Below are 11,392 nucleotides of genomic sequence, written 5' to 3' on the forward strand. Positions count from 1 at the left end.
TTGATTAATTGGATTTCTAATATTGGAACTTTGATTATCTCTTGAATAATAGTATGAATGAGAATTAACCATAAATAGCTAAGGAATATAGAGTATAGAATCCAAACATAGATCTCATCTTGCTGGTATTGAAGGTATTTATATGTCTATATACTTATATATAAGGATTTGGATTTAAAATTAACAAATTAATTATATAATTCACATCTATTATACTTATATTATATATATAGTTATTTAAATCAATATCTATCTACTTATATTTAGCTACACTTATTTATTATAGAATACTTATTTTTATAGACAATATTTACAATATTTATTAATCTATTTATCTTAATTTCATATATTAAGCTTTGAATATTGATATTTAAGACTTATATTAACTCGTATACTAAGATTTGAATTTACTTATATAACAACTACAATATCCATAAGGCTTGATTTAAGAAAGATAGTTTGCTGAATTGAGGAATCGATACTAATTAATTAAGATAGCAAATCCCTTAATAGATTTAAGAAGAGGAATTGATAAATTCTCCACCCCAGGCCACCCCAACGATGCCCTTGAAGTGATGTCCCAGTGCCTGGAGGCTGTGCGGATCTGGATGGGGAGGAACAGGCTCAGGCTCAACCCTTCCAAGACTGAGTGGCTGTGGCTCCCGGCATCCCGATATAGTCAGTTGACTCCATCACTGACTATTGGGGGCGAGTCGTTGGCCCCCACAGAGAGGGCTTGCAATCTGGGAGTCCTCCTGGATAGGCAGCTGTCCTTGGAGGAACATCTGACGGCTGTAACCAGGGGGACCTTTTGTCAGGTTCGCCTGATCCGCCAGTTGCGGCCCTTTCTTGATCGGGATTCCCTGTGCACAGTCACTCATGCCCTCGTCACCTCTCGCCTTGACTACTGCAACGCTCTCTACATGGGGCTCCCCTTGAGGAGCACCCGGAGGCTCCAACTGGTCCAGAATGCAGCAGCGCGGGTAGTGACGGGAGCAGCCTGGCGCTCCCATGTAACACCGCTCCTGCGCGAGCTGCACTGGCTCCCGGTGGTCTTCCGGGTGCGCTTCAAGGTGTTGGTTATCACCTTTAAAGCGCTCCATGGCATAGGGCCTAGCTATCTTCGAGACCGCCTGCTGCCACCGACAATCTCCCATCGACCCGTGCGCTCCCACAGAGAGGGCCTCCTCGGGGTGCCATCAGCCAAACAGTGCAGGCTGGTGACCCCCAGGGGGAGGGCCTTCTCTGTGGGGGCACCTACCCTCTGGAATCAATTGCCTCCAGAGATAAGGAGAATCCAAGACCTCGGTGCCTTCCGCCGTGCCCTTAAAACCTTCCTTTTTCAGCAAGCCGGGCTGGCCTAATTTTTTAAGTGTTTTTAAGTGTTTTGTTTATTGTTTTTAATTAATGGGGCCAAATTTATATATGTATATTTTAACTGTATTTTAATATTTGTACTTGATGTTTTTACTTGGCTGTTCACCGCCCTGAGTCCTCAGGGAGAAGGGCGGTATACAAATTCAAAATAAAATAAAATAAATAAAATAAAAGTAAATAGGGCAAAATCATTGAATGGTCATTTGGAAAAATATTGAGAAAATTATAAAAGAACAAAAGATAACTCTGAAAGAAATGGCAACAATGACCTCGACAATTTTGAAATCAGTTAAAAAAGCTCCATCCAACCCTGCTCTAACAACACTGTCCCCGGTAATTCAGAAACCCTTAGAAGGTATGCAAAAGTCAGATAAGCCACCACCAACTCCAACCCTTCAAACTGTACAATCTTCGCTATTCATGATTCAAGAAACCATGCTTGCAATGCAGGAGAAACTGCTAAATAGTCATTCTGAACTTAAAACAGATATTCATGTTTTGGACGCAAAAATGACGGAGATTCAGGCCTCTATAGCGAATAATGAAAGGAGAATCCAAGATGTAGAACAGAGGATGGATCAAAGCGAGAAAAAATTAGACATGGTGGACCGAACATATGCGTTACAACACAAAGGAATTGAAGAGTCCCTGCTACAGCTAGAAATGGATAAGGCCTCATACTACATTCGCCTCCAAAATATTTACGAAGAGAAGGAGGAGGACTTAAATGATAAAATAGCCGGGTTGATAGCAGATGTTCTTCAGCAGGACAAACAAGATATTAGTAAAGAACTTGATGAGGTCTACAGGGTTCAAACGAACTATGTTAGAAGAAATAGACTTCCTAGGGAGGTCCACGTGAAGTTCGCCAGGAAGAAAGTGAGGGATATTCTTCTCAACATAGCGAGAGAAGAAAAGATTGAATTCCAAGGAAAGGAGGTGAATATCCTAAAACAGGTACCTAGAAGAGTGAGGGAAGTGAGGAAAAACTATAGGTTCCTGGCGAGCTACTTAAATAGAAGGAATGTCACATTTCGATGGATTCTGCCAGAGGGGATGATTGTGTCATGGCAAGGAAGAAAAGTTAAAATCGATAGTTTATCTGAAGCACAAGACTTCCTAGAACAAATAAGAGGAGGAGAAGAAGAACAGACTAGTAAAGAAGAGCTCGATACAGTAAATACGGAAGAAGAGACCTCACAAGAGCAAACTACAAAAGAAGATATAGAGGAGGAGAAGAAAAAAGAAGAAGCGGAAGGGCAAGGAAAAAAGACCAGACCAGTAAGAGCGGTAACTCTAAAGACAAATAAAAACTAGAACCCGGACACAAAATAAGAAATGGATGGCCTAAAAATTATATCCTTAAATGTCAATGGCTTAAACGACCATAAAAAAAGAAAGATAATCCTATCAAAATTGACAAAACAGAATCCAGATATAATTTGTCTACAGGAGGTCCACATAAAAGAAGATGAGGCAAATCGTTTAGAATTTGTTAAATTTGGTAAGTTATTTGTGTCATTAGCGGAGAAAAGGAAAAGGGGTGTGGCGATCTATGTGAAAAAGGGAATCGAGGCAGAAATAAAACATAAAGATACTAAAGGGAGAATTTTAATGGTAGAAATTAGGAGAGCTAATGCAAAAATGTTGTTAGTGGGAGTATACGCTCCAAATGAGAAACAGGGACAATTTTATAAAAAACTACATGAACAATTAGGGAACTGGGCCCATCTGGAAATATGTATGCTAGGCGATTTTAATGGAATTGTTAATCCATTGAAAGACTATAAAAGTGGTGAAAGAAAAAGGAATAAAAGATTACCGCTGCCAAAAAGCTTCTTTGATCTTGTTGATGAACTCAACTTAATTGATATATGGCGTACTTTATATCCTCACGACTCTCAATATACCTTTTTCTCAAACCCACAGAATTCTTGGTCTAGAATTGACATGGTTTGGACTACTAGAAAATTAGGTTTAGAAATTAAGAAAGCAGATATAAGCATAAATTCTTGGACAGACCATAAATTTCTGGAAATACATTGGCACTATGTTAACAAGAGGAGACAACAAAGATGGAGTCTAAGATCTAACCTCTTGAATGAAAAAGATTTTATAATAAAATTAAATGAAGAAATTAAGTGTTTTTTCATTGAGAACGGCAGGCAAGATACGGCGAAGGAAATTGTATGGGATACTATGAAGGCGTATTTGAGAGGAGTAGCGATTTCATATATGGCATTTAAGAATAAGGAAGAAAGAAAAGTTAGAGACGAATATAATAAGAACTTGGAAGAAGCAGATAGCAAATTACAACAAAACCCGGGAGACGAGATGGCCAAGCAAAAATGGATGATGGCAAGACACAACCTTAACATCCTGGATCAGAAAGAGCTGGCACAAAAAATTAAGAGGATAAAACACTATCAATTTGAAAACGCCAACAAGTCGGGAAGATGGCTAGCATATAGATTAAAAAAAGAACAGGAAAAAAATCAGATTCTTATATTAGAAGACATCAATGGGGACATCCTGACAAAAGAAATGGATAAGTTAGAAAGAGCGAGAAAATTTTATGAAGGCTTATATAAAGAGGAAGTGATTGACCCAGACAAAATTGTACAATACTTGATGGAAGCTAACTTGCCACAGATAGCAGAAGAAGAGAGAGAAATGTTAAATAATAAAATCACAATGGAAGAACTTAAATCTGCGCTTGCCAAAATAAAGAAAAATAAAACACCAGGTCCAGACGGACTCCCGGGGGAAATTTACGTAAAATTTGAGGAAGAACTACTATTAAAATTGTTGGACATATTTAATGAGGTACTAGTGGGTACAAGAATCCCAGACTCCTGGAAGGAAACCTATATTACTCTCATTTTGAAAGAAGGTGCTGACCCAAAACAGATAGCAAATTACAGGCCGATTTCTCTGTTAAATTCAGATTATAAAGTATTCACTAGTATAATTGCGGAGAGACTAAAAAAAATTTTAAATGGCTGGATTCATAGCGATCAGAAAGGATTTCTCCCAGGGAGGCAAATGAGGGATAACGTGAGGACAATAATAGATGTTATAGAATATTATGAACAACACCCGGAAAAACAGCTGGCGTTAGCATTTTTGGACGCCCAAAAGGCGTTCGACAATTTAAATTGGAAATTCATGATTAACCAAATTGATTTGATGGGATTCGGCACAAATTTTAGAAAGATGATTGAAAATATATATAATAAACAGAGAGCAAGTATATTAATAAATGGAGATAAGACACGGACATTCTGGATACAAAAGGGAGTTAGACAGGGATGCCCCCTGTCCCCCCTACTCTTTATAATGGCGCTGGAAATTCTATTAAGAAAGATTAGAGACAACAAAGAAATTAAAGGATTACAAATTAAGAAAGAAATTTTTAAAATACAAGCCTTCGCGGATGACGTGGCCTTAATAATGGAAGATCCCTTAAAATCTGGTCCCAAGGTACTCCAGGAAATACAACAGTATGGTGAAGTCGCTGGCTTTAAACTTAACAAAACTAAAACTAAAATCTTAGTAAGAAATATGGATGAGATGAACAAGAAGCGGTTAGAAAAGTCCCTGGAACTGCAAATAACAAAGAAGATAAAATATCTGGGAATCTGGATCACTGTAAGGTATTCCTCCTTAAAAGAGGACAATTATAATCCATTACTACAAAAAATAAAACAGGATATAGATAGATGGAAGAAACTAAAACTATCCTTTACAGGTAAGATCTCAGCAATTAAAATGAATATTCTTCCTAAAATCATATTTCTGTTTCAAACCATTCCGGTGAACCTGGATAAAAAATATTTTCTAGATTTGGAAAGGAAGGTGCGAGATTTTTTGTGGGAAGGGAAGAAGGCAAGAATTGCATATAAAATGCTGCAAGGGAAAAGAAACATGGGCGGCTTTGGATTACCGGATTGGCAATTATATCAGAACGCGGCCAAATTAGTATGGATCAAAGATTGGGTCACATTACAAAATAAGAGAATTCTGACATTAGAAGGCCACGATCTACAGGCAGGCTGGCATGCTTATTTATGGGGTCCAAAGAATAAAAAGAAATTACATTTTCACAGACACAAATTAAGAGAGACTCTGATCCAAACATGGGAAGAAATTAGACAAAGATTTTATACCAAAATTCCGAGTTGGCTCTCAATTATAGAGGCGTTGCTCGCTGCTAATAAAAGGGATATTGGAAAATTTGGCACGTACAAAGACATACTAGATGGAAATGGTACCCTTAGACCTCGAGAAACTTTAAACAATCAAGGCTTTAATTTGGACTGGTGGAGTTACATGCAGATAAGCTCTAGATATCAAAAAGATAGGGATCAATTTGGGATAGAGATGAAGTACAACAATTTAGATAAAATTATCCTGGGAATGGAAAAGAAAATGCTAGCCAGATTCTATAACCTCTTATTAGGCGAAGACAGAGCAGAAGGGATAGCGAGGAACCAACTAAGCATTTGGGAAAAAAATATTGGCCACAGACTAAATTTTAATGATTGGGAGGAGGCTTGGAATAGAAATTATAATTTTACTAAATCTGTTACTTATAGGGAGAACCACTACAAAATATTTCATAGATGGTATCTAGCCCCAGCTAGATTAGCAAAAATATTTCCTAATGCCTCAGGAATTTGTTGGAAGTGTGGAAAGGAGATTGGCACCTTCTTTCATATGTGGTGGTCCTGCTCAGAGACAAAGAAGTTCTGGACAAAAATACGAACCTGGCTGCAGGAAATAGTAGAAGAAGATATAGAATTTTCTCCAGAAATTTTCCTATTGGGAATGACGGGAGACGGGTTCTCTAAGGACAAGACACAACTAATAATACATATCATAACAGCGGCCAGATTAACCTTCGCAAAATATTGGAAGGATAAACAAGTCCCTCCAGAGGTGATAATAATAAATAAAATTTTGGAATGTGCAGAAATGGCGAAATTAACCAGTATACTCAAAGATGAGGAAAATTCAAAATTTAAGGCAGTATGGCAAAGGTGGTACATATGGTGGAATAATAGAATATGACTATAAGGATATACCTATTTCTAAAAATGATTAATAATAATGATTGATTTGAAGATATTTGCTATGTATATACTGTATATATGTAATTGCACGATACCTCAGATGTTACCTGAGATTTGATATTTTATTTTTTAAAAAAAACTTTTTTAAAACTCAATAAAGTATTTAAAAAAAAAAAAAATTTAAGAGACTCTCATGTTGAGCGTAAGGTTGCAAGTGTGATAGAAACTTTGGCAACCATTTTAGGCGATGGTTTGCAGGCACCATCGGCTCAACAAATAGTAGCTGCACATACCAAAGCATCCCTGATGTCTGCGACTAATTCAGCGCACGCCACGAGTGGGATATATCCATCTGTGACGACATCGACATCCAGGACGGTTCCGGAGGCTACCTCAACTGAAGATAGGAATTTGGGAGCACGTCCAAAAATTCCTAGAGATGTGCACCAGAGAGGACCCTCGAGTTTTTGTGATCAAGCCAGGATGAGCTTTGCATCCGCACAACCTGAAGTTTTAATCCCTCCCATTGGGGAGGAACGATCGTCAGAATGCCTGATGGAAGACACTGTGCTGTGTGCTTCCATTCCAATGCCTTATTGCCCGTTCCAGGATGGACCACATTTTGAACATCAATTAATGTCTGTTTCCATGTTTAATAATGTACAGGTCCTTCCTCCTAATTTTAAAAGTTTAAGTGTGGGTGGAGGAAATTTTAAGGAATGGGTTAAAAGTATTCAAGTAATTTTAATGAAAGAAAATGTTTTATCGTTGTTGTTAAAACCCCCACCTAGACCATGGTCCTTAGAAGTTGATCTTTTACATCATAAGGCCTTTTGTATTTTATTGATGTCCATTGACCCTGCACTATATCCCAGTTTACCTAGTAACCTGACCGTAACAGAAGTTTGGGTGAAACTGCATAAGCTATTTTGTTCAAAAAGCTCCCATGTTACAAACAGAGTTTATAGGGAGTTCTATTCCGCAAGGTTGAAGGCGGGAGTAGATATTAATGAACACTTATGTGAGTTAAACAGGTTAAGGCAGGAATTGATGTTGAGGGGGGAAACAGTGTCTGAACAAACCCTCATTACTGTTATACTCAATTCCCTTGATCCTAGCTGGGATAATTTTATATCGCAACTGGATAATGTTAGTTGTAATAACTTATCTTTAGAAGTGTTATCTGGCAGACTGATTGCTGAAGATAACTTGCGAAAATGCAGGGCGGCTTTTCACAAAAAGGAAAAACCTTTAAGAAGGCCCGATAGTTCAGATAGAGCATATACTATCGGAGAATGCTTCAATTGTGGTTCAAGAGAACATTACAGAAGGGACTGCCCACAAAATGTGAATGCTAGGGCATGTTCAAAGGCACCTTCTGATAATAAATGTAAAAGGAGGCCATTGCCTCCTGGTAGAAAGCCAAGTATAGATGTTCCTAACCACAGAAGGGGTAAAAAGCCAAATAGAGGCAACAAAGGGAACAATCCCAGGTTTAATGATAGCTCTGTAGGTATAGTGGAAACTACTGAGTCAGAGCTTACAAGGGAACAGCGAGAGCAACTATGGTTAATGGACAGTGGAGCCAGCAACCATGTTGTCAGTGACCGAAGGTTGTTTGCTAATATGAGAAGGCATCAATCCATGGTCAAAGTTGCAAACGGTAAAAAGGTGAATGTTGTTGGCATTGGAGATGTTTATATCCCTGGGATAGGGGAGATTCACGGAGCATTGTATGTACCAGAGATAGATCATAATCTGCTAAGCCTGATGAGGATATGTGAGAACCCTAGAGTGGAGATTCTGTTCTCAGGAGGAACAGCTGTGATCAAAAACAACAAATGTGTGATTGGGGAGGTTTTGAAGATAGGTGGCTTGCCTTATTATTCCCCCAATACGAATGCTGAGTCCTGCAGTGATAGCAATTATGCTATCTCATTTGGTAGTAACAATGAATCACAGTTAGAACTAGGTGATGAGGATCAAGACTTTCACCAGAGGAAGCCTTGTAAAGACAAATGTAAAGTTAATAAAAAGTTTTTAAATTTTAACTTAGAGTCAGATAGTAGGAAACCTGAAAATGCTAATGCAATTGCTACGGGTGAGCCGTTGCACAATGAATGTGCTCACTTGATGCATCGTAGATTAGGTCACGTGAGTTTTCCTATAGTGAAGAAGGTAACCGAACACTCAAGGGGAACCAAGATCAATGACTGTAACACATTCCTAGACTATTCAATTTGTAGGAATGCAAAGTTGAAGGCGAAATCTGCGCCCGAGAAGTCTCAGAGGTACTCTGAACACCCGTTTCAGCTCGTCCACATGGATTTGGTGGGTCCATTCGCACCTTCCGTGGGTAAGAGACGGTACTTTCTTACCATAGTAGACGACCATAGCAGATTTGTATTCGTTTTTCCCCTAATGTCCAAGAGTGAAACGTTGACTAAGTTTAAGGAATTTTGTAACTTAGTCCAGAACCAGCACCAGGTCAGAGTTAGGAAGATCTTAACTGACAGGGGGACTGAATTTAATTCCAGGCAGTTCTCCAACTGGTCAAGGAGTAAGGGCATAGTCCACTTACGCACCGCACCTTACTCTAAGTTTCAAAATCGCGTTGCAGAACAGCGCAGCGACGTATTACAAACTATGATGCGGTGCGCCCTAGAGGATTCCGGATTAAACTTCGCGTATTGGGTAGAAGCAGTTAGATACGCGAATTACACCCTGAACCGTGTGTGATCTAGTGTGGTGCAGAAGACCCCATACGAGGTGCTATACGGCCATAAGCCTAGCTTGGCACACCTCCATGTTTTCGGAGTGATGGCCGACGTTCATGTCCCGAAGGAGCTCAGGAGAAAGGGAGACCGGATCTCTGTTAAATTGAGATTCGTTGGTTATGAGCAGGGCTCCAAGGCATTTAGGTTTGCCTACCCTAACGGAAAACTGATGATATCAAGGTCCGCCACCTTTCACGAAGGGGCCAACTGGAGTAAGATCCATGCCAATGAGATTCTTACTCGGAACCCTTCCCGTAGTTGTCATAGGCAATCGGAGGATGTATCGGAAAACCTACCCGAGGATAGGGATACATCTGGTTCTGGGAAGCGTGCATCCCAGGCACCCTTGAAAGGGGTATTGAAGCGTAAGATGGGGATAGCCAGGAAGGATAGGCACCCAGCTTCTGAGACGCATAGTGATAGTCACGAGGTAGATGACTCATCGGACGACTCTGATGTGAGTGACTCTCCTAAAGGCAGACCAGTTAGGGTTACCAGGGGCAATAAGCCTAAGAGGTACGACGACTTTGTTACCTCAGTCAACCAGGTTTTGGCCACCCCTCAGAGATATGAGGATGTGTTGGCCTTACCTGACCATGAACGACAGAAGTGGCTGGCCGCCATGGATACAGAATTAGACAGCCTGAGAAGGCTCGATGTATTCATGCCAACAAGATTGCCCAAGGACAAGAGGGTGATCGGCACCAGATGGCTTTTCAAGCAAAAGCCCATTGAAGGTGGGGGCCTTATCTATAAGGCGAGACTAGTGGCGCAGGGATTCTCGCAGAGATTCCCTGATGATTATAAGGACACCTTCTCGCCCACGGTGCGCCCTGAGAGCGTGAGAACAGCTCTCTCTATCGCTACCATGCGAGGCGAACATGTCTATCAGTTCGATATTCAGACCGCGTACCTGCACGCCCAGTTAGACAAAGAGCTGTACGTGGGGATTCCTCAGGGAGTAAGCCATCGGGAAGACGATGTGTGGTTGTTGAACAAGAGCCTATATGGCTTAGAACAATCTGGTAAACGATGGTACGAGTGTCTCACAAAAAGCCTGAGAGAGATGGGCTTTTTACCATCGTCGGCTGACGAGTGTGTTTTTGTCAAGGAAGATCAGGGCATTAGGGAAACGGTACTGTTGTACGTTGACGACATACTATATATTTGCAGATCAGAGAACAGGCATAAGAAGTTCTCTGAGGACCTAAGTAAGAGTTTCGCCCTAAAACCATTAGGTCACATTAGCAAATTTTTAGGGGTGCAATTCGTAAAAACCGAGAAGGGGTTTCGGCTCTCTCAGGAAGATAAGATTCAGGAATTGCTTAAAAAGTGTAGCATGGTAGAGGCGAAGCCATGCAATACCCCTATGGCAACAGACTTCCTTAAGAATATGTACACTGAGAGCACGGAGTTTGAGGATAAGACCCTTTACAAGTCCGTGATTGGGTCGTTGTTGTACATTGCAAATTGGACTAGACCGGACATCAGTCTAAGTGTAAATGTGTTATCTAGACATTCTGAACATCCCACACAGTACCATTGGAGCAGAATCAAACGACTCCTGAGATATTTAAAAGGTACTGTGAACTATTCATTGTTATTGGAACCAGAAGCAACTAGAGAATTAAGATTGAGTTGTTTTTCGGATGCCGATTGGGCAGGGGATGTTAGATCTAGAAAAAGTACCTCGGGGTACATTGTATACCTAAATAATAGCCCCGTGTATTGGTACTCTGGGAAGCAGAAGTTAATTGCAACTTCCACAGCGGAAGCTGAGTATGTAAGTTTGTCCAAAGCTTCCAATAACCTAGTTTGGTTTGACGATCTTCTGGTAAGCTTATGGAGGCAGCCTATGCAACCTATAAAAGTCTATGAGGGTAACATGGCTGCCATTAACATATCGGAAGCTGATGCTGTAGGCCAGAGATCACGCCATATTGATATTAAAATCAAACATGTGAGGCAATTGGTGAAAACAGGTTTCATTAAGACTGTGTATTGTGAAACCAAGGAACAGGTAGCGGACGTGTTTACCAAACCGCTGCCCCGTGACCAACACCTCTATCTTCTGGGTAAAATGTCGATGGCTATGTGAATGTACTTACCATTGATGTATATATGTACCCAATGTAGAATGTATGTTTGTTAACCAGTCAAATA

This window comes from Pituophis catenifer, unplaced genomic scaffold (genome assembly GCF_029215685.1).
Source record: "Pituophis catenifer annectens isolate HBS135680 unplaced genomic scaffold, rPitCat1.0.hap2 SCAF_5, whole genome shotgun sequence".
NCBI classification, from domain to species: Eukaryota; Metazoa; Chordata; class Lepidosauria; order Squamata; family Colubridae; genus Pituophis; species Pituophis catenifer.